At 34.4% G+C, this 24,803-nt stretch overlaps 1 long non-coding RNA gene across 1 annotated transcript in view; it reads right to left on the bottom strand.

Moving 5' to 3' along the window:
- The window catches only part of LOC136027845 (uncharacterized), a 34,172-nt gene extending 12,287 nt beyond the window's left edge, over positions 1-21,885 (bottom strand). The window contains exons 1-3 of the long non-coding RNA XR_010617671.1: positions 21,801-21,885; positions 12,386-12,586; positions 8,276-8,434 (exon numbers count right to left, since the gene is read on the bottom strand). This is a non-coding gene — a long non-coding RNA (uncharacterized LOC136027845). The remainder of the gene's footprint in view (positions 1-8,275; positions 8,435-12,385; positions 12,587-21,800) is intronic.
- Positions 21,886-24,803: the final 2,918 nt, after the last annotated feature.

Raw genomic sequence — 24,803 nt, forward strand, 5'->3', positions numbered from 1 at the left:
TAAAGATTCTGTAGCCTTTGGAAGAGTTAAAAGTTATTGGTGACCAGTGACCAGTTACCTTCCCCAGACTTTAAGCTAACCCGGAGCCTATTAGCCGCTCCCAATCTTATAAGGTCACATATTTATTAGAACGCTTCTGCTCAAAATAACCAAGCGTTCCAATAAATGTGCATATATTGATGACCTAGCCCCTGGAGCACCTGGGAAAGAGCGGCAAATTATGGAAATTATCAATCGTTTATAAGTAGATTTTAAAGAGGAAAATAAGAGGGGGTGCATCTTTGATCTTAGTTGTCCGATAAGCTCAAAAATTAAAACACATAATTTCTTGGGAGGTTGAAGGTGTAAGGGGTACAGAAAGTGGCCAATTTTTTTCATCCCCGATCACTCTCGAACTGTTCGAACAGTTAGTTCATTGTCCAAGATGTCCAAGATATATATATATATATATATATATATATATATATATATATATATATATATATATATATATATATATATATATATATATATATATATATATATATATATATATATATATATATATATATATATATATATATATATATATATATATATATATATATATATATATATATATATATATTCTGTTTGACTCAAAACTTAGATTCTTAAGTCATTGGGATAAGGCGATTCCAACGCAAAAGCAAGAATACCGAATTATTTGTTCAGGGGCCCGACAATGCCACAAACAGGCAAAATATATCTTTTCCTAAACCACTTGATTTTTATAACTGTACGTTTCAAGCGGTAATGGCGTTTTGACCAAAAAGATCTTAATACAGGGTGAAAAAGTGAAAAAAGGCTTGAAAAAGAGCCAATTTTTTATGGCTTCAAACCTGAAACTGTTAGGCCCTGGGTTTACAAAACCCTGATATATAAAAATAATTTAGTTTTTGGCTTATTATACCCCCCCCCCCGCACTTAAAAATGGGGCCAAAAGTAGGGTAAAACATATTTTGATCGACATGACATTTAATCCTTATTGTTATTAAATAAAAAGAACAAGTTTTTTAACTGAAAGTAAGGAGCGACATTAAAACTTAAAACGAACAGAAATTACTCCGCATATGAAAGGGGCTATTCTTATGAAAATATATGTATCTTATATATGAAATCTTATGTATCTTATATATTTCTTATGAAATCTTATATATGAAAGCGGGGCGTTGAGGAGGAAAAGCCCCTTCCATATACGGAGTAACTTCTGTTCGTTTTAAGTTTTAATGTCGCTCCTTACTTTCAGCTAAGAAAACTTGTTTTTTTATTTAATTTCTGAACGTTTTTGAATTAATGCATATTTTGATTTTGGCTCTCCGCACATAATTAATTAAAACAAAATTTGCATATTATTTTTTTTTTTGGATAAATGGCTTTCTCATAGTTTTAATTGGAAGATTTTGAGAAAAATGGAGAGGAGGCCTAGTTGCCCTCCAATTTTTTGATTACTTAAAAGTCAACTAGAACTTTTAATTTTTTTACGAGCCTTTTCATTCGTAAAAAATATACGTAGCTCACGAATTAACTTATGGAACCAACTTCTATTTTCAAATGTTTTTATTAAAAACATTAAATGTTTTAATAGCTCGCTCTTTACACTAAAGATTAAATTTTGTCCAAATTCCTTTAGAATGACCCCTGAATCACAAAGGCCGTAGAATAAATAGTTGAAATTATTAACAAATACTTTAGCGTAAAGAGCGAGGTATTACGAGGAGGTGAACCCCTCATATGCGTAATAATTTCTGTCCGTTTTAATGCTGCTCCTTACTTTCAGTTCTCCATGACGAATTCCTCCATGGAAAGATCCTCCCATATAACCCCCCATCAACTTCATCCCCCACCAAACCAAAAAAATCCCCCTAAAAACGTCTGTACGCTTCCCAATAACCATTACTATGTGTAAAAACTGGTCAAAGTTTGTAACTTGTAGCTCATCCCACAGGGACTGTGGTCGTCCCCGTGTAGGTCGTCCCCAAAGACATTCCTCTCCACAGATGTGGGTGGTTATGTTGTCCCTGATAGCAGAGTTATTTGAGTTTTAGGCTAGTTTGAACTTATTGGCTATTTCAAAATTTTGATGAAACCATTTTTGAGTGAGGACAGCTAAAAAGGGTCCAAGAGGGGGCTGGAAACATTTCTAACATCTTTAAACCCCCTCCCCCTCAAGATGTTCTGGAATTTTCTACTTAATTCAGTCAGCCCTTTTTAAGATATTGCAGATCCACATTTTCGAAAACTAAATGTACATAGTGCCTTTTGATGTAGTTTAGGATATCCCTCAACATTCTCCAAATTTTCACCTTAATGCCTTTGGCCTTTTTGGATACACCCAGATGCAAAACTTTCCTCATTTCTTAATGATAAAACCTGTATGTAAACAATGAACAAATCCCAAATTCCACAATCCAAGTCCCGGACAATGGGGGGCATGGCATCCTTGGAAGTATAGCCACTAGACCTTTTGACTAGTTTGAATGAAATGACTATTAAAAATTTTGACCGTTAATGAGGAGAGAGGACAAACAAAAAGGGCAAGGAGGGTGGTGAGTGGGCTAGTTTTCTTCAAATCTTTTGTCAATGTCCCTTCAACAAGCCCCAATAAGTTTCAACCTAATTCTATCAGCCGTTCTTTAGATATTGCTCATATTCCTTTTAAACAATCAGCAAGGACAGTGTGTTTTAATAGTTTGACCTCTCTCTCAACATTTCTTTAAAGTTTCACCTTAGTACTTTAATGTTTTTTTTTAGATCCAGATAGATTCAGTTGCTATCCGCCATTCATAGTGAATGCTAAAAAAACCTAATTGGATAATATCTGGCACTATTTGAAGCCAGAGGTCGTAAAAAAGCCTCCCTTGCGTGTAAGTCTTTGTCTCATGTTAATTAGAGTTACTAATTAGTAGTTTACAATGTCATCTTGAAAAATCAGAGATGTTGCGGTTGCTAAGTTTCAGGGTTATCCCTTGTGGCCAGTTAAAATTATTGGTGAAGTCAAGCAAGCGTGAGGTCCAGCAAAATTCACCATTTTCTGCTACAGGTCGCATGATTTTCAAACAGTCTCTACCCAAAGCCTCTACGACATCAAATTAAAGAGAACAGAGGCACTGCAAAAAACTACTAACGAGGCCGACCTCGCTTTCTATGAAATGGACAATGACCCAGAAATCTACCAGCCATACTTGGAAAAATATCGTGCTAAGCGCAAGGGCACTGTTTCTAACAGCACCGACCAAACAGGACATCTTTAAAAAAATCATCCGTCAAATCTAAGCCCGGATATAGGCAACCAATCTTCTGACCTGAGCATGAGACTAACTCATACCCAACAAGAATTGGAAGCTGTAAAAGCGAATCTCAGGGAAGAAATCTCACGTAAAGTTTCTGATCGCATAAACAATCAACTCCCGCACTCAGCTGAATCAATTATATCTGACGCATATGATTCTTTGATGGTCGAGTACTCACCAAAATTTGATTTTATCGAAAAGCAATTAAAATCACTAAAAAAAAAACAGTTCAGATCTGTTTCGGAACTAACTAAAGTGTATAGATTTACCCTTCCAGCGAATCCTACGCGGCCTGATATGATTGCCCCGGTAGACGCCCAGTTTTCGTCTAAGGATATGGCTAGAAAGGTATTTGATGCTAAGAGCAAACTGGCCAAATCTGGTATATTTGTGTCAGAAAGTTTAATCCTACGCGGCCTGATATGATTGCCCCGGTACTCGCCCAGTTTTCGTCTAAGGATGTGGCTAGAAAGGTATTTGTTGCTAAGAGCAAACTGGCCAAACTGGAAGGTTTGGAAAGGCTACTGCAACAACTTCTTGTTTACCACATTGCTTGAGAAACAGATTTAATCAAGGCAGGGTGTCAATTGGAAATAACGGGAAGTAAAGTGGCCTGCCGGGTATCCCCCTCCCCTAAATTTTCGTATGATAAATTCTTTAGCATTTTTAGTAGAAAAATACTTTTTATCTATTCATTGATAAAATAAATAAATACCCCACTCTCCCTAGAATTTAAAATACAATTTCTCCCCTCCACAATACTTTTAAGTGAATTGGAAACCAGAGATGAGTTTTGAAGAGTGAATGTTACTAATGGTTCTTTAATAATAGAGGCTGAATACGAACCTGATTCCTTATAAGAGGACCAATTTGGTAATAGAAACGAGAGACCTGGGGTAAGGATCCAATTAATAATTTCAAGAAGTCATAATTTGAATTTACTAAATAAATTTACATTGTGGGAAATCCGAAAGAGATAGAATGTGTCTTTCGTTGTTAAGATGTCTTGTGCAAGTTCCGCATTTAGCAGGAAATTTGAGGTAATTACTTCCAAAGTAATGTATTAGTATTTAGTAAAGTATTAGCAGATAAGCATTAACCAACAGGTTGTTATCTATAGGTTAGAATTGGAATTTTATAAAGGAAGCTCTTTGAATACTCTGTCATCGGGGTTATTTCTGTGTTCTACTTTTTTCTGTCAGATTCTATGCAGCTTCATCTGGCAGGTCTTTGCCCATCAAGGTTTCAACCTACACTTCATGATATATACAAAGCACACGCTACGTGGTGCTCACCGGTACCACAAAAGCCATAGCGACAAGCTAAACAGTTGCATAGGACTGCCGCAATCGCCATTGCAACAATTAGTCACTATATTAACTGTTGGTCACTATTGTAACTTTTTAGACCTGAACACGCATCTCTAGTGCTCAATGTTTTATTTCTTTTTTGCACCCTCTTCTTCTAGTGTCTCTACTCTTCTATGTTAATTTCATCTTTCTCAAAATTTGTGTTTCTAACCGTTTTTTTTTTTTTTTTTTAGTGGCAACAAAACAATAACATAATAAGGCAAGACTAATCATGATTTACAATTAAGGGCTAGACCCCTTAAACTCTCTAAAAGTCTTGGTCATCATTTGTGCTGTAGTGATTACCATAAGTATTATAGACAATGTGGTTTCTATGGTTCGAAGTATTACGAACAAAAAGAAAAAAAATCCTGCCAACGATCAAAATTAAGAGAAAAATATTTCTTTATTACGTTTATGGGTTACTGCAGAATTAGTGCACACAAAACCTCAATGCTTTACTAAAGATCCCTTCGTTCATTTGAAAAAATATATACTTGGACTACAAGGCACTAAAAAAGGTGACGCTTCTCCTCTTATTGATGAATTGGGGTACCCAAAACCCTAAAATTAACCCTAGATCCGTTACTTCGTTTGAAAGAATATATATTTGAACTAAAACTGCAAAGCTGGCACTGACAAGGGTGAAGACCCCCTCCCCCCTCTCATTGCAGAATTGGAACATCCAAAACCTCTTAGATCCATTTTTTCATTTGAAAAAATATATATTTGGACTAAAAGTACAATACTGACACGAAGCAGGGAAACACTTCCTCTCTTATTACAGAATTGGGATACCCATAACCTCCAATCTTGACCTTAGATTCGTTCCTTCACTATTAAGAATATATACTTGACTACCCCCTCTAGAGGGGGTGACGTATCCCCTCTTAATGCAGAATTTGGGCATCAAAAACCTCAAAATATGGCCCTAGATCCGTTCCTCCCTTTGAAGGAATACATATTCGAACTACAAGTGCAAAGCTGGCACCGACTAGGGTGACGACCCATCCCCCTCTTATTTCCGAAATGGGACACTCAAAACCTTAAAACTTGACCCTAGATCCGTTGCTTCACTTGAAAGAATATATACTTGGACTACAAGTGCAATGCTGGGACTGAGGAGGGCTATGCCTCCCCTTAATACAGAATTGGGGGACCCAAATTTCAAGCCTTGACCCTATATCCGTCCCTTTATTTGATTAAAAAAAAGCCATTTAGTCAAAAAAAAAAAATTGCAAATTTCGTGTTAATTATTCCTCTGCGGAGAGCCGAAATCAAAACATCCATAAAAGTTTTGGATGTCCCATCCATTTAAGTTTTAGTGTCACTCCTTACTTTCAGTTAAAAATGACTTGTTTTTTTTATTTAATTTCTGAACGTTTTTGAATTAATGCGTGTTTTGATTTTGGCTCTCTGCGCATGAATACTTAAAACAAAACTTGCATATTTATTTTTTTTTTGGTTAAATGGCTTTTTCTTAGTTTTGATCGGACAATTTTGAGAAAAAAGGAGTGGGGAAGGAGGCTTAGTTGCCCTTCAATCTTTTGATTACTTGAAAAGGCAACTAGAACTTTTAATTTCTTACGAACGTTTATATTAATAAAAAAACATACGTAACTTCCGAATTAACTGTTGTAACGAACTTCTATATTCGTATATTTTTATTACGTATTTGAGGGGGTTTGCCTCCTCTTTAATACCTTGCTCTTTACACTAAAGCTTAAATTTTGTCACAATTCTTTAAGAATGACCCCTGAATCATAAAGGCCGTAGAAGAAATAGTTGAAATTACTAAAAATACTTCAGTGTAAAGAGCAGGTATTCAGGAGGAGATGAACCCCTCATATGGGTAATAATTTCTGTTCAATTTTGTTTTAATGCTGCTCCAGACTTTCAGATGAAAAAACTTTTTCATATATATCTCTTCATTGTTTTTTTGCTTTAAAAAACATTAGAAAATCCTGCACCCCTTTCATGGAAATTCTTTCCTCCCTTGGCAAATTCCTCCATGGAAAGATCGTCCCATGTAACCACTCCCCTCAACCCCTCTCCCTATCCAAGAAAAAAATTCCCCTGAAAACGTCTGTACACTTCCCAATAACCACTACTATATGTAAACACTGGTCAAAGTTTTTAACTTGTAGCCCCTTCCCCGGGGACTGTGAGGGAGTAAGTCGTCCCCAAAAACATAGTTATTAGGTTTTTCGACTATGCTGAACAAAATGGCTATCTCAGAATTTTTACCCGTTGACTTTGGGGAAAAGTGAGCGTGGGAGGGGCTTTAGATGCCCTCCAATATTTTTGATCACCTAAAAAGGGCACTAGAACTTTTGATTCCCGTTAGAATGAGCCCTCTTGAAACATTCTAGGACCGCTGGGTCGATACGGTCACCTCTGGGGAAAAGAAAAAAAACAAACAAATAAACATGCACCCGTGATTGGTCTTGTAACTTGTAGCCCCTCCCACAGGGACTGTGGGGGAGTAAGTCGTCCCCAAAGACATAGTTATAAGGTTTTTCGACTACGCTGAATAAAATGGCAATCTCAGAATTTTGATCCATTGACTTTGGGAAAATAATTAGCGTAGGAGGGGGCCTAGGTGTCCTCCAATTTTTTTGGTCACTTAAAAAGGGCACTAGAACTTTTATTTCCGTTAGAATGAGCCCTCTCGCAACATTCTAGGACAACTGGGTCGATACGATCAGCCCTGGAAAAAAAAAAACACGCATCCATGATCTGCCTTCTGGCAAAAAATACAAAATACCACATTTTTGTAGATAGGAGCTTGAAACTTCTACAATAGGGTTGTCTGATACGATGAATCTGATGGTTTTATTTTCGTTAAGATGCTATGACTTATAAGGGGTGTTTCCCCCTATTTTCTAAAATAAGGCAAATTTTCTCAGGCTCGTAACTTTTGATGGGTAAGACTAAACTTGATGAAACTTATATATTTAAAATCAGCATTAAAGTACGATTCTTTTGATGTAGCTATTGGTATCGAAATTCCATTTTTTAGAATTTTGGTTGCTATTGAGCCGGGTCGCTCCTTACTACAGTTCGTTACCACGAACTGTTTGAAAACAGGTGAAGAGCATCGACACGAAGATTAAAGCACAAGTTATTAACTTCAATTTTAATACCTGCTTAACGCTCATGGAGGTGACAGGAGACAAATATATGAGGAAAGGAAACGAAAGACCGAGAAAAGAATAATGATTTATAAAGAGGGCAGAGAATTGATTGGAGACAAGAACGTGATAAGAAAGAATTTCAAATTCATTAAATGATTCTTTTTTTTAGTTTTTACATCCTTCTTGGCGTCAAACCACTAAAAACCTATATACCACTAGTCAACTTGTTTTACTGCCAAGGATTTTTTTTTCCTACGATTGATTTTATTGAAGGCATTTTCGGAAGAATAAACAAACACGTTTTCAGGGATGTTATCCCTAAGCAGCCAAGTGGACACGCAGTGTCTGAAAAAATTATTTTTCAAGTAATTAGTGCAAAATATTTGCTCCTGTTGCTAATTAGATTTAGCTTACTGTTTTCTATAGGCAACAATAGAGCAGTATTTACAAATAGAATCAAGAATCAATAACTGACCACCTTTTGATTTGGAAAAGCTCAAATCCGTTCCGGGATAGAGTTGGCAGACTGAGTTCTCTTGTACTGACATCATTGGTAATATTTTGCTGAAATAATCTGAAATCCACGTTGGATCGTTCGCTAGTTTGGTACGTACCTCTCCTCTCTGTTCTAGACTTTCTGAAATAAACAATAACCATCTTAATTCAAAACTTAAATAGAAACATGGATAAAGCTCAATATTCAAGAGACTCGAGGTTATTTTTGTCATATTCAAAATACCGACACTTCAATATAAATGAAACTCAATATTGTTCAGTTCTGAATTATTCTGATGTCTATATGTCTACCTGAAGTCTATTCATCAACTAGGCTCTTTTTTATGGATTTTCTGAGACATTTTGAAGATTGTAGCTAAAAAAAAGTTTTCATTTCCTTTTAATGAATGCAAGTGGTATTTTTTTTTTACCATTATGATTTTCTTTTTTTTGGTGATTGCTTATTTGGGCAAGTGACATACCTGCAGTAGATATGGACTTTTTTGTTTACCTGGATAATCCTGTGATTTCAATTTTGATTGAAATTGAAACTGACTGTGAATTTATTATACGTTTAGCATATACATCTTTTTCTTTACATTTGCTTTCCTTGTGTATATTATTCTATACATACTTGTATTAGGAAAAAAGTTTAACTTGCAGGCTGTTAAACAGGAAAAGAAAATGCTAATCTCATTTCAGAAGATTGATCTTCTACGAACATAAGTCTAGCTAAAGTTTTGTTGTATCAATTTTTTAACCCTTTAATAGCAGCAATCAACAGAATCCAATTGGCTTTGCGTTTGCTTGTGTTATTTGTCCTATCTTCAACTTGAAACAGAATTTGCAACTTTAAATTCATCTTAATTGTTTTACTCATTTTAAACAATGATCAGTGAATGCAAATATATCACTTGACTTCAAAAAATGCAATGAGAATAGCTGAAAGTAAGAGATTCAATTTTAGTAAGGTTACTTTGGGAGTTAATATATCTAACTTTCTAATGCTACTACTACTAATACACTGTAGCACCAAGGAGCCTGAAGCCAACACAGCTGCACACGCTCCCGCTCCATTTAATATAGGCTACTAATATACATAAATTAGTATACTCCCCTATTTAATAATCTCCTCCAAATATACTCTACTAATCAATTCAATGTTTGTTACATTAATTTTCTCTCCTTCTAATATATTTAAATAGTAAGCCTATGTTATAATACCAAGCATTTTGTTGACCTGGAGGATGGGCAGCTAGAATAAGGTCTAAGTTTTCTCTGCAACACAAATAGAAAGAGCCACAATACAAACTCTGTGTGCATTGATAAAGATGTAGGAACGGCTGATTATACAATGGTGAACTATACACCTATTTCATATTGGAACTATAAACAATTTGGAGAAATATGCTCTGATACCTAAGAAAATACAGATAATTTTAGCACAATACTGCTTCTTTTTCTGTTTATTCTCCTGCTGAACAATAATTTAAATTTTTTTCTTGACTAAACTAAGGAAAGTTAGGAAATTTTTTTTCATCTTTTATCTGAAACTTATCACATTCATCATGGCAATCTGGTTTTAAATTGTTTACTGACTTGACATAACTAGAACTGAATGCAAACGATTGAATTTTGTTCACTTGACTTCGAAAGTCTATAGTATATCTCGAAACTGATCCAATTTAAAATCATCCAGTTCAAGAATTTAAAAGGACTATTCAAAGAAGCTGTAGGAACCTTAGGGCATCACATTCCCTCAAGCCTCAAAATTACCTTGCTCGCTCTTAGCATTCGTTTCACTCACAATCCTATAGAAGAGAAATTGAAAAAGCAGATAACTTGTCAAAAACCATTGAAGCTGAAAATGGAAAACTATTTTATTATTTGGATTAGTTGTTTGATTTTACATTCTTTTCTTAATTGTATTACTATATCTACATTAATCATAACATCCTTGTGAGTAGGGACTTTTCTTTACGCTAGCAGATCTTCACTAATCATAGTATTCTTTTGTTTGGGAAGTTTTTTCTTACACTATTAAATTTTAGACTGGTTAATAAATTTGTTTTACTCGTATTTCCACTAACCAACTCAGGAATTGATCTCCTTTTATACAGAGCCCTCTGTGCACAATATTATCAAACAGCTTTGTAAACAAGTAGAATTAAATTACTTGTTTCGTGTATAGTAGAATTTCTTGTTTTCGAATATCCTTTTATACAGAGCCCTCTATACACAACATTATCAAACACCTTTGTCAACAAGTAAAATTAACTCAATTCAAGGTTATTATTTTTTCCTTAGTTGACCTTCAACTAGTTTTAATTGGTTTTTTTAATACCATCTTAATTCAAATTCCCTATTTCTTTCAGAGTTCCACAGGGTTCACTTTTAGGTCCTTTACTATTTTTGGTAATGATTAACAATCTTACTAATGAATCATCCGATCGATGGAAGTTTGTGGATGACATGTCATTGCTTGAAAAATCGGCAGAAGAAATATTAAGAGCAGTGCAATGGAAATTCTCGAAGACGTTCCAAGTGAAGCAGCCAAGTCAAAAATGAAAGTGAACCCCCCCCCCCCATAAATCTCATATTATGACATTTAGTTTTTTTTAATCAAAGCCATCATTTATAACCCCAATACCTAATGAAGTAGTTACAACAAGAACTAAACTTTTAGGAGTTACACTGACTAGCGATTTGAAATGGGAGGCCCATTTCAAATTATTCTATTGTTAAACACTCTACTCTATTGTTAAACACATTTACTCTATTGTTAAACAGGCTAGTACATCTCTGTCTCTCCTTAAGCTATTTGCTAAATATTCATGCCCAAAAGCACATATCCTCTGCCTTTACATGTCTTTTATCCATCCACTGCTTGAGCATGTTAGCCTGGTGTGGAATTTTGGCCTTACAGTGCATCAGTCCAATAGGCTAGAAATTATTCAGAAGAGAGTCCTGAGAATTATTGACAGTCAGTGGAAAGTGCCTTACATTCTCCTCCTCAAGGAAATCTGCCTCCCTACCTTGGCATCCCGACGTATAACTCTTTGTACCAATTTCGGAGATATTCTGCATTGTAACCCAAGCTTTCAATGAATACTCCCAGCCCATTATTTCCCTCCAAAGCCCCGTTTACCCCGATCAAAAGCACAAAAAATCCCCGGTTTTAAATCCTACTAATGAAAGAAGTAAGCGTTACAGAAAGAGCTTTGTGCCAGCGTTTGATGAAATTATAAATAAAAAATATGTGTAAAGCATCATTTTAATGTGTCATTTGCATTGTTAATGTATTAGTTTTTTGTTGTTGTTTTTTTTTATTTGACAGGGCAGTTGGATTCATCACTGTATGTTTTTTATAATGTGCTTATGTTTTTACTAATGCCCTCATTTTTATTCATTTTACTTATATTACTTACTTTTACTTATTTTACTCACATTTTACTTAAGTTTGTGTATTTAAGTACTCAATTTTATTCATTTTATTCATTGTATTAATTTTATTTGACTGCCTAGTTTGGTTCATCACTGTAGGCAATGTTTTAAAATTTCACTTGTGTACCTATGTGTTTTTGTTTAGTTTTTTTTTGTATACAATGTAGGCTAGCTGACTGAAGGCAACAAGTTCGGTGATTTTTATGCTGTGAGAGTTAGCTTGATAATAAAGTATTATTCTATTCAAAAATGCTATCCTCAGCCTAAAAAAAAAAAAAAAAAAAAAAAAAAAAAAAAAAAAAAAAAAAAAAAAAAAAAAAAAAATTCTGGTGTGCATACTTCTTCAAAGCCATTAAGAAATGGCATTAATGGGAAACCTTACAATACGCTGGAAATTTTTCCCATTCGATCTTTGAAAATCTATTTCTAATTTAGGGTATCTATAGGCAAAAGTTCGCTCTGAACTAATCTGAAGCTTCTGTTGCAACCGCGACATGAAGAATCATTAGTAAACCTTAAGTAGGTAATACTTTCTCCCTTTTCGCCAATAACTCTTTAAGTCTTTATTTCTTCTCATTTCACTGGAGTTACCGGTAAATTATGAAATAGGGTTATGGGAGGAGCGTAGAACGAGATAAGGATGACTTACCATATTCCCAAATGTGGAAAACTTCATTTAATCCTCCAAGCTCCGAAGTCCAATAGCCCAAAAGTTTTGAATGAGCAGTTCTGAGATGCAAGTGTTCCTGAGTCAATCCAAGAAATTGTTTGTAGTATTGTGGGTAGATTTTATAAGTCCTTAGCTCATAGACTTTAGACATGACTTGTTGTGCATCTGACTTCATAAGGTCTACAAATAGATATATATAATCAAAGAAAAAGAGCAAGCAGCTGATTTACAGAAAACATTACAGAGTTATAATACTTTATTGGACTTTAATAGATTTTAAATCTTTAAAACAACCAAAACGACACATATGCAACAAAATATAATCATATCCTCGGTTTCTAAATTGAATTGGCACCGCCATCTGAGCCGCTGTTGGAGCTAGCCTAACATTTCTATCCGCAAAAGTTCAGGAATATCTTTCAAAGCATTTGATTCAATACGCATATTACAAAAAAAGGACTGCGAGGATATTAAGCTCTCTTTAAGTACTGATAAAATCACTATTAAACATTTGCTCGTAATATGGGCAAGTCATTTTGACCTGAATTAGAAATACTTTTAGAATTCTTGATGTGCAGTTTGATAAAAATTTACTGAACAAAACTATTCGAGCATGTGCTTCGTCTCCCACCCTCTATTGTCTGCAGTATGTATACTCCACCTCCAACTCCCCTTAAAAAACAGTGCACACAATTGGTCTGCAGCCCCTTGAGGGTCAGGCATGATCCAAAACTTTTCCTTCTTTTTGCCCAATAGTGTTCCCTTATGGAAAATAAGCTTTTAACCTTTTTCCGGCTAAAATTCGGACCACAATCAAAGAATAAATAATTTCACGATAAAACATTACCATCTACAGTAAATTGATAAAAGAAAATGGATAACTATTTAAGCATGACACGTTTAAAATTTTCGTACCAAAAATTTGCTCTTCTACAAAAGACTATCATAAAAATATGGAATTGACAAACATATCTCACAGTTATTGCTATATAACCATAAAACTCAAAAGCATGCAGAGGCTTACATAGAAGTGTGTTTGGATTTTTTTTTTTCTTTTAATGAAATTTCGAATTAGAAATAAAAAAAACTAATTAAATGACAGCCTTGGAAGCAGCGCTAAAACTATTCCGAGTTCTCTGCTACCCAGTCTTTAACAGGTGGATCCAAAAACAGGGCAATTTTCTAAGCTATTGATGATAATTGACAGCTATTTGAATCTACATAGAAATATGGTAAGATGTAAATTATTCTAATATGTAACATAGTTGCACCAACGGTATCATTCGTTTAATCCAATCCTATCAGTGTATTGAAAATCAGCTTGCCATTTTTGTCAATTTTTTTTACTGTGCAGTAGCATATTTGCAACAACCATTTGAGTTTTTTTTTAACTAGTTTACTTATTTAATTGGTAAATCTCTCTAAACCTAGAGAAAACGATGAGAAACCTGGTTATTTTTAAATATTAATTTAGGAAATCATTTTCCAAAAAAAAAAATTCAAAAAAAGGTAAAGAGCCATATTAAAGCTTATGACAAGCAGAAATAAAGTCACAGAACAATTCAAGCCTAAAGTGAACATAAATTACCGTTGATGAATAATTGAAACTCAACAAAGCAAAAATTAAAGAGAATGATCATTTAAAACTTAAAGATAATAGAACCTACTAAGAGTGATTCAACAAACATTAAAAAAAATAGAAATGAATAATCAAGTCAAACTTAAAACTAGCGGAAAATACCACAAATAGGAGTAGAGCCATCATCCCCTAAAATTTGTATAGACCAGAGCATCAGTCACTCTAGCCTGAAAAAATTGTATTTTGAGAAGCGTGTTTTTTTTATCAACACCAGCAACAGCAAAACAACAGAAAATTATCCCAGGGCTAATCATGGTTTACAAATAACAGTGGTACCTCCCCCCCCCCAAACAGACACATACTTCACATCCTCAAAGCAGCTTTATTGTCAATTGTACTTCATTGGAAATGATAAGTATTTTGAAAAGGATGGTTTTTTTTTCCAAACTTGAACAAAAGACGAAAGAAAATTACTACAATAATCAAGATTATTGGAAAGAGAGTGATTGTTTAATATTTAATCATATTAGTACCTGAAAGTTTCTACAATTTCTTATTCTATTATATATAAAAAAAAACACACTTTGTGTTTAGTTAAGTGCAAATGATGCTCTCTCCTTTCATAAGTTTAGGGGGCAATAGACCTACTCCTGTTTATGGTATCTTCTGTTTGTTTTAAATTTTAAGTTGACTATTTATTTCTCATTTTGATTTCTTTTCGTTTTAGGTTTCCGTTATTCATTAATAGTAATTGCTGTTATCTCAAGTTTGAAATATTTCATGATTTTATTTCAACTCACCTTAGGTTTTTACATAGGTCTTTATATTTCTTAGGAAAACTTTTTTGGGTATTTTCGTTTAGTTAATTCCTGCTTGTTTTCAACTGATATAGTTTTAATACTGGTTAAAATTAAGAACATATGCTTACCTTTTCAGTTTTTCTACTTAAAAATTCTAATGTTGGCTGTAATTTGCAATTTGGACAAAACTTGAATACTCAATCAAATTTTTGATCACAAGTACATTTTGCTATAAATTTTGAATGATAGTTTTACAACACGATTTCAACTCAAAGGGTAGGTGAATCATTAGTCATTTGGATTGAAAATCTGCACCACATCTTGGTCTTCAATAGGACTGAAACCATCCTGACCCTCATCCTGTAGAAACCCTTGGATGTGCATGCATTGTAATCCATCATTTTATTAAAATAGTGTTTCATATTATATTTTGTTGTATCCCTTTGACTGTTTCAACAAACGTACACTGAAGTAGTTTATTAAAGAACTAAAAAAAAAAAAAAAAATGTCAACTGAAAGTAAGGAGCTACATTAAAACTTAAAACAAACAGAAATTATTTCATATATCAGGGGGACTACCCCTTTCTCAACCTTCGTCTTTTGCACTAAAGACTTAGATTTCTTTAAAAATACTTCTTATGCAATCTTTCTAGAAGAACTGTGACAAAAAATAAGACTTCAGCACAAAGTGCAAGGATTAAGGAAGTGTTGCAAAATTTTCTTTTGCATAGTGTTTGTCTTCATTGTGGTCCCATGTCAGTGTCCACATGCCCCTTGAGTCTCAGCTCATCCTAGAAACTGACAAACTGACAAAAGTTTTGTCAGACCAAGGCTAGAAACTGGCATGTCAATTGTATCTCCCTTCTACAAAGTGGACAAGGACATGATAGAGAAAGTAAAGAGGAGAGCAACAAAGATAGTAGACGGGTGCCAACATCTTCCTTACCCAATGAGACTACAAACTCTGAACTTATGCAGTATGACTTACTGAAGAAAAAGGGGTGACATGATTAACACTTACAAATTGATTCACAACAATCCAATTCATGGTCTCTTCTTCATATATTCATCACAGCGGACAAGGGATCATTCTAAGAAGCTCATAAAGGTCAACGCTCAGAGGAAGAAACGCCATCACTTCCTAACCAACCGGGTAGTAGACCAGTGGAACTCCCTGAGCAATCATACTGTATCCAGTAAGACCGTCAAAGAATTCAAAGTCTCACTTAACAAGGAGTGGAGCAATAAGGAATGGAGGCTGGAATGGGACACCTTGGAGTCCCAGACCAGAAAATAAACCCTAGTCAATAAAACCAACTCAATATTCAAAACAATTCCGAATCAATCCACATGGCAATTTTCAAAGAAATGCTGAGCAATGCTACAGGATGTAAAATCCTTCAATTGCTCCAAGTTGCAATTTAAGGTAATTTAAGCTAATATCTATTCAGCAAATCTTCAAAATGTCATTATTTCTGTTGGAGTCTATCTGGCCCAGGCCACAAACCTTGTAAGTTTCAAGTCTAGCCTATCAGAGACATAAAAAAAATAATTTTGCTTGATTTTTGGGCGTCATCAACCAATACAACCAAATTAGATCTAATTTTGCTTTCAGAAAAGGTCCATCTAGCCAAGAATCTTGTGAACTGTCATTTTCAAGCAGATTAGAACAACGAAATTTAAAGCCCCGTTTTTATGCATCCTGTTTAGTCTTTTGTTCTGGAATGAACAAAAATATTAAAATTCAATCAACTGGCCTAAAAAAAGTATTATAAGTCCTACCTGATCAGAAAACAAGTATTTAGGCCTATTCTCAGGTGAAACTATCAGTTTCAAGTTTTGGGAAAAAAACTGTTGGTCCTTCTTTTATTGATTGGTCCTTTTACAGACGAATCAGTATTGAGAAGACAAAAATGTTTTATACTTTATCCCTTTCCCTCAACATAACAACACCTAGTTTCTTTTGATTTACTTTGCAACTTAACAATGCATAAACCTGAAGTCCAGCAGGAGCCTATGTTGCAGAAATGTTCTGTTGGGTTGGAGACAAAAAAATAGCCCCTTCCCCATCCCTCTGACACAAACTTTGATATTCAAGACATCCAGTATTTGGACAGCTTATATGCAACCTTATTAAGCATCATAAAATTTACAACAAATAGATATTTCAAAATTTATTCAATATCAAACGGATTAGGCAAGAGCTGGATAGCAGCCTTTAGAAAGGTTTCAAACTTAAGTTTCAAATTGGCCAGGAAAAACTTTTTGTGGCTCTTTTCCAGTCACTTAACCCCTCCTCCTTCCCACAGCAGAAAGTTTCCTGAAAGTTTCACACCACTGGATTCTCCAGATAAAACACCCCTTCTGTCTGCAATAAACTATATCTGTAGTGAATTGACTGCTTCCATAACTTACAACCCTTGTCCCAATGACTCTGAGGGTTATATCATCTTTACATGCAAATTTATTTATTTTTTCAACAGTTCTGGACAAAACAGGAGCCTAAAAATGTTGACCACATGTCCTAAGGGGTTGCACAAGGACTAGATACCCAAACAGGTTCTAAGACAGGTACAAGTTGCTCTCAAACTTACATTTGCCTTTTAAAAAGGGACTAGAACTCTATAAGTGTTAATGGAATGAGCATCCCCCAATGTTTCACGAGCACAAGGAGGTATTTTTCTTTACCCATATGGAATAAATTATGCTTGGTTGTAGGACTTATTGTTACCCATTATTCTCATAATAAAGGTGTAGCCCAGAAACGTTTACAGAAAGCAGGAAGAATTAGATATCTTATTATATTATAACTCTGACCTTCCCTAGAACTAATTCTATATTTATCTGATGGCTCAATGAGAGTTAACATGTTCTGGCATTAAAAATGCACCTACAGAGGCATCCCCCTTTGTCCCCAACCATAAAATAAGCAGCCAATTTTAATTCATAATAGCTGATGTGTACTTACACATCAAATGACAATTATATTCTTCTGCAATAAAAAGGGTGGTATCACCCTGCAGTACCCTTATTCAGAAAAATATATAAGAAACAAAAATTTAAAACCTAAAAGGATTAGAAGTTTCTGTGAATGAAGATATGAAACATAAAATGAACAGAATCTACAATGAACAACGAAGCCAAACTTAAAACAACTGGAAATTGCCACAATTATTTTGATAGAAACAGATTTCATAGAAAGAAAAACATCATTGATGCAAATTTATGACATACTAGCATCAAAGCTTACCTGATCAACCTCTACCATGAAGAACACGAAAGGAAGATAATTTAGTTCCCATTAAAGCAAGAATAAACCATTGTAATTCTTTTGTCCTGTTTTTTGTTGATATGTACAATAAGAGTTAATGTTTATACTTTGATTTATATTTACATTTGTAGTTTGATTTTGAATATGTTGTAAAGAAAAGCAAAGCAGCAATAGCTGCCAAGTTTTTTGCTATTAAACCTGTCTACTACTACTACTACTAAAGCCTGTTGGATGACAGACATAAAAAAGAGAAAAGGCCATAGTGTATTCTCTTTTGTGAGGACTAAATAAAAACTGAGTATAATTCTACTTTAGCTACTTTTGGCTATCTTGAAAAGGAGTCCTGGGAAGGTATTTTGAAGTAACTACCTCAATTCTTTCTCTCTCTGGAGGGGCCTGGCCTTTGATGACCTTTAAAAATCTTTGTGTTGTAAAAGTGAAACCTTGCAAAATAGATATTCTGCTTAAATGAAGAACAACAAAACTGTTTTCAACTTCACAACTTTGCTCAATCTCAATTTTTTTGGTTGCAAAGATCTTTCAACAGCCCTGATTTTTGCGGAGATTTTGGAGTTTCTAAACAATATTAAAGTTACCTTGTGATTCTGTTACATTTTCAAATGAAAAAGTCAATAAAAATGAGCTAGCTTATAATGTAGATCTGCTGTGCAGAAGAAAGCAAGAGTGAGTAGGAAGAGTCGTATTGGTACCAGCCAGCCTCTAGGCCTTAAACAGCTGGGGACAGGTAGCTCAAGTACTCGCACTTCCCACTAACCAAACAGAAGAGAGGAGAAGGTGGCAAAGAAAGATATACCCTCATACAAATTCTGGAATTGGAACTTCATGATGAAAGCATTTTTGGAGGCCTATTCTCCAACAGGAAGAAGAGGTCGTAACAGACAAATGAAGTCCTTTGATCAAAGTATGACAAGAAGAAGAAGAACCAAAAACACAAATTTTGTGCTAAATTTAAAAAAAAAACCATCAATTTAGCTTAAAATTCCACTCAAAAAGCAGGAATTGCATTTTCAAAACTAAAACCAGAGAAAAAGAAACTGACAACTGAAAATTAATACAAAATGTTACTTTGTCAAAACTTCAATAGGTACCTGTCAAGAAGGCAAATGTCTAAGATTTAGAAACCAAAAGAGGGTTAACATGGAAGCTTAGGAATGCCTTTCCATAGTATTTTTTGGCCCTGGATTCATTACTGAAAGTTTGATTTTCCTAACATAACCCCTTTCCAAGATAGCCAAAAGTAGCCAAAGTAAAATTTTATCAAAAACTATTGCCCCCTACAATACACAATTCAGAGTTGATGACCCCCTTCCCAAACAAAACTATCCAGAGAGTTTGAAATCAATCAACCTAGATATGAGATAAAATAGAATATATCTACTAGAACTAAAATTTTGGAGATACTTATTCATGAAAAGAAAAGACTCTTCCCCTCTTAATTGGATTCTTTTCTGTTTAATATTGATTTTTGCTCCATAAATCTAACTTTTTCTAGAAAGGAATATATTTTTAATTGTTTTACTTTCTGTGAATGAAAAAAAGAAGTCTAGAATCAAACTTGAGCCCTTGATACCAAGATTGGGACTCTAGTGCTCTAATCATTTAGCTTGCCAAGCATCCCAATTGGCTTTATACTTTTAGTGTATTTATCAGAGGAAGCACTTGGTAAATGTAGGTATTGTCAGAACAATTTTTTGGGTCATGAAACTATTGTTAATAGATGCATTTTGACTCTTTGAACATCTTTTTTCTCTTGCAAAACTACCATAAAGTCACCATTATGGAGTTATTCCAGCCCAAATATTCTTATATTTATACATATAGAATTGTAATCATTTCTGTTTTTGTTAATTGGAAATTTGAAATCACTAACATTTTAGGACCAAGAATTGCTCTGTGGCTTTTAGAGACAATTTGTACAAATTTTGGATGTTTTTAGAGAAGATTATTTATGAAAGAATTGGCCTAAAATAATCTGCCTTTGGAATGTACTTAACCTAACTTCTATCTAATATCTATTTTCTATTGTGCATATTATCATCAAATAATGCTTGAAATAAAAAAAAGGGCTAACTTTGAATAAAAATAACTTGCTTACCATAATGCAGTACTTGTGTATTCTCTTGGCTGGCTGCAAATGTCAGTCAATCAACCACTTTGCTCTTATGATAACAATTATATAACTCAAGAATGATCATACAAATTAATTATTCACAATATTTCAAATAAGCTGCTATTTGCACAACCTCAATTTCATCCTCTTCTGTGACAGAGGCTGCTTGTACCCTCATGGACATCAGCACATAGAGCTTTGCAGCTAGAACAAAAAATGCATGTAGGAGTTTTTTCTTGTCTCCTACAGTGGAAATAAAGATATACCATGCCAGGCATTGGTACATAAAATTTGGGCTTGCACCAGGAATTGGTACATAAAATTTGGGCTCATGCCCAGCCTCTTGATGCAGTTTTTCAGGCCCAACCACATTCTCTCTATGGTCTGGGTGTGAAACTGAGGATTATCCAGGGATTCAAAATTTTCTAAATGATTGATGGAGTGGTGCATATACCCCAGATTCTTGAGGGTTCCATATGCAGGGATGGGGACATCCCAAGGCAGTCTTTGACTGATGAGTAGTCCCAATTGTGGGACAGAAAATGATTTGTAAATAGCAAAATCTTCCATACTCACAACCTTGCTTGGTAGAGGAATGTTCCATTATAATCAGATATGGAAAATCAATATCAACACCTTTTTCTAGTTTTCAGAACAACATAAGATCTTGTACATTTCCACATGTGATGATCCTGCTCTCAGAAAAGACACTCATTGTTGCATTTGAAGCATTTCACCAACTTTGGGATCACTCCATGGTTTCTCAGAAACTCTAAGCATTTCATATTATCTTTGTAAAATGTCACTATGCCCTCAAAATAATCAATTTTGTAGCCAGAGTGAAGCTCTGCCATGCTTTCAATTAAATTCAAAACATGTAAACTAGATCTCCTGTGTTTCTTCTTGTGAGAAATTTCTCAAATACATCTTAAGGATTTTATGATTATTCAATAGCAGCAATAGCACAATCAATCTTACAGAAAAAAGACTAAAAACTAGTGGAAATTGACAGAAAAATGACCAACTTTCTATTTGAATAACTCCATAATGGTGAGACAGCAAAGAATTTGCTACATAAATAAGTTGTTCACATTGATGATAACTGTGTATCTACCCTAGTTTCATGACCCCAAAAAAATTATTCTGGTAATACCAACATTGACCATACTTATAACTCTGGAGAGGGATCAAATAATTGGAAATTTGAGCTTCTATGGCCCTTTTTTAAAATCCAAAATTATTGGAGGACAACCAGCTCCACTTACATGCCCATTAGGGCTACTGGGTCTACTAAAGACATCTGACTAAAATTTTGAGACAGTGGCCTATGTTGTTCAAAGTAGTCAAAAGTCTAATAAATATGCCAATGCCAATGAGGCCTATTGGCTCTGCGTATTTGTCTATACATTGTGGCTAATAATAGCCTACCTCCTAGGTTAACCTGTAGACTATAACCAATTTTATTCAGCAATTAGCCTAGGACAGTTCATACTCAAAATAGTATTCCAGGCTTTTACCTCCAATACAAGTGCTGTCAATTTTTGCTTTGCCTTACAAACAGCCCACATTTAATAAAGATTAGCACCTAAGATATTTTCAAAACTTTTATTAACCTTCTATGTCTTTTGTTCAGGTCTTATTTACAATTAATGTCCTTCAAACCCTTTTATGAGGTGTGATCCATGAGTTTAAAATGCTTTACTTCTTCTCAATGTTGCCTGTCTTCTTCAAGAACCTTAAATGTTTTGCCACACAACCAACAGTGTTGTTGACCAAAATCTAATATTGCATATATCGATGTATGTTTGCTGGACAAACAAAAAGTATGTCATACAGACATTCAACTGATACAAAATTATGGTACTAATCTATTTAGCACTTATATTTGTCTATACTCACTTCCTCAGACCTATTGCTAGCATAAAAGTCATCTTACATAGCCTTAAGGCAACCTGAGGCCAATCATGGGCGTTTCAAGGGAGGTCCACCCTACAAAACCTTTCGATCAGCCTAGAAAAATTACCATTATGGAAAATATATTTTGTTTTGAGAAGAATATTTATTTCAAATTCTTGTTAACTTAATTAATCAGTCCCGGTTATCACAATTTTTCCAAATACTATCACAAATCGCTGCGGCAGTTTCCCAAGAAGCATTTACTAGATGCACTATCATGGTATGCATAATTTGCACATAAATCAAGTGCCTTGTTCTAGTTCCGTTCTTAATATCCATCACCAATCTTCAAACAACCATACCGCGAGTGATTTTTACTTGAAAATTGGGCTTGTTTTGTGAACAAGCTGTTGATTGACTATTGATTGATATTTTTCAGCTATTAAATGTGCAACAACATTTTTTTATTGTTACTGTATTAGTGTTTAATTTATTATTAATAAATTATTATATAAAATTATAAAAAATATAATAATAAATAATTAATAAATTATAAATTATAATTATATTCTACGGTTAATTTATTATTGCCTGCACTTTGACAGCCTTATTTCTGTATAAATAAAAAAAAAACAAGTTTTTTCAACTGAAAGTAAGAAGCGACATTAGAACTTAAAACGAACAGAAATTACTTCGTATATGAAAGGGGTTGCTTCCTCATCAACGCCCCGCTCTTTACGCTAAAGTCTGACTCTTTCTCTCAACTCTTCTTTTTAAAACAGTAAAAAAAACTTTAGCGTAAAGAGCGGGGCGTTGATGAGGAAGCAACCCTTTTCATATACGAAGTAATTTCTGTTCGTTTCAAGTTTTAATGTCGCCCCTTACTTTCAGTTGAACAAACTTGTTTTTTTTTAATTTAATTTTTGAGCGTTTTTGAATCAATGCATGTTTTGATTTTGGCTCTCAACAGAGGAATAATTAAAACGAAATTAGAATATTTTTTTCATCCTAAATTTGTCATCCCATTCATGACTTAGTCGACATCGTCTAGTAATTTATACCGCTGCGTTTGGTACTCTTATCTTTGTACCACTGTTGCTGCTAGTTCCACTATCAAATTCCTACAGTGAAAACAAATCACTCATTTTTCGCTAGTATGTCTTGTCAAATAAAAACTTGATGATAAACATATATTAAAAATCTTCTTTCTGTGAAATCTACTTTCTTACTAGCCTAGAACACTTTGAAAATCCAGCCTTATAATGGATCTGGTTGCAAAAGGCCGGCTGCCGGTATGGCTATATATAAATTTTGTCCCTGTTTGAATATTCAAATTTTGCATCTATTGGAGAATGCAAATGTCATTTAGGGTGTATGCAATGAGGGCTAGGCTATGATCTTTAGAGTCTCAGGTGTCCCCTCCGCCCGTAGAGACCCATCGCCACTAAAGGGGCCCTCTGAATGCCCTCTTAAAGGCAAACCCTGAGGTAAAAAGGTCAGGATTATATCTAAAAGCTCTAATAAATAATCTCTATCTTAATAATATCTTGTTCTTTTTTGTTTTAGAGCTCGTTGTTGGACATCCCGTTGTTCTTACAGATTTTTGATAAGAAACATATTTTTTGCACATTCAAGAGGGAAAAAAGACTAATGTATTTTCATGAAAATTGTCTGTATTTTTATCCCTTCGCCTCTTTTCTTCTAGTCGTTGTAACTTTTTTTCACAAATTCTTCGTGTTGTCCACGAATTTTTTCCTTAATGAAGTGCCTGAACAAAAAATTGTAGAACTTGTCTTTCTCCACGTTGCATTCCACCCAGCAAAATTATTCATAGTGTTTAGACAAAAAATATTTGCCACCAAATTCCTTTTATAGAAAAATTTATAAAGGTTCCAAGGGTCCAGATTTCAGAGTGCAAAGCTAGCTACTTTTTTCGTTCTAAGCAGTTTCTGATGAATGAAATCTCACAACCTCCAGTACTACATTCTTTGGGGTTGCAGGTTTTTTTTTTAAATAACTTGATATCTTCGGATTTCTTCATGTTTAATTAAGGAAAAGTATGCTGTATCAAAATATATCCTGTTCAAAACTGAATATCGACTGTTTAAATGTTTCTTTATATGTAGTGTCAAATCTTGCAGTGGTAAATTTGCTCTACGTCCTGTTAGTATTCGGAAGGTCTGGTATTGAAAGATAGTACACACAAAATTAACAGAATATATGATGTTATACACAAAATTAAAGTAAAAATTTCAAGAAAGCAAGTCCCAGTTTCCTAAAATTTCCAAACTCTAGGGTCGTAAATTTTAGAGTCACTTGGCATTCAAGAGATGGTAGAAGAAAAAGCCAGACTGATTACATTCTCATATTCCACCATTGGATATCGATGTCTACGAATAGTATATCATACGTTGGAGCAAATACTAGTTCAAAATATGGATTGCATCATCTCCTAGTCAAGTTAGACCTCAAGTTGCGACAAGCAGCACGCCCCAAGAGGAAACCTCCAAGAAGATTTGACACCAATCATTTCTATGATGCTAATATACGACAGACATTCAGCTTAGAGATCTATAACCGCTTCGAAACTCCCCAGGTTTAAATGAACGACGAGCAAACCCAGTTTGCTTTGCTGAAGTGTTGGTGACTATATACAATACATTCCTTGAGGCTGAATCCACGAAGCTGCAGAAGCTACGATAGGATACCGCAAAAGACTT

The sequence above is a fragment of the Artemia franciscana genome, chromosome 6 (genome assembly GCF_032884065.1).
Source record: "Artemia franciscana chromosome 6, ASM3288406v1, whole genome shotgun sequence".
NCBI classification, from domain to species: Eukaryota; Metazoa; Arthropoda; class Branchiopoda; order Anostraca; family Artemiidae; genus Artemia; species Artemia franciscana.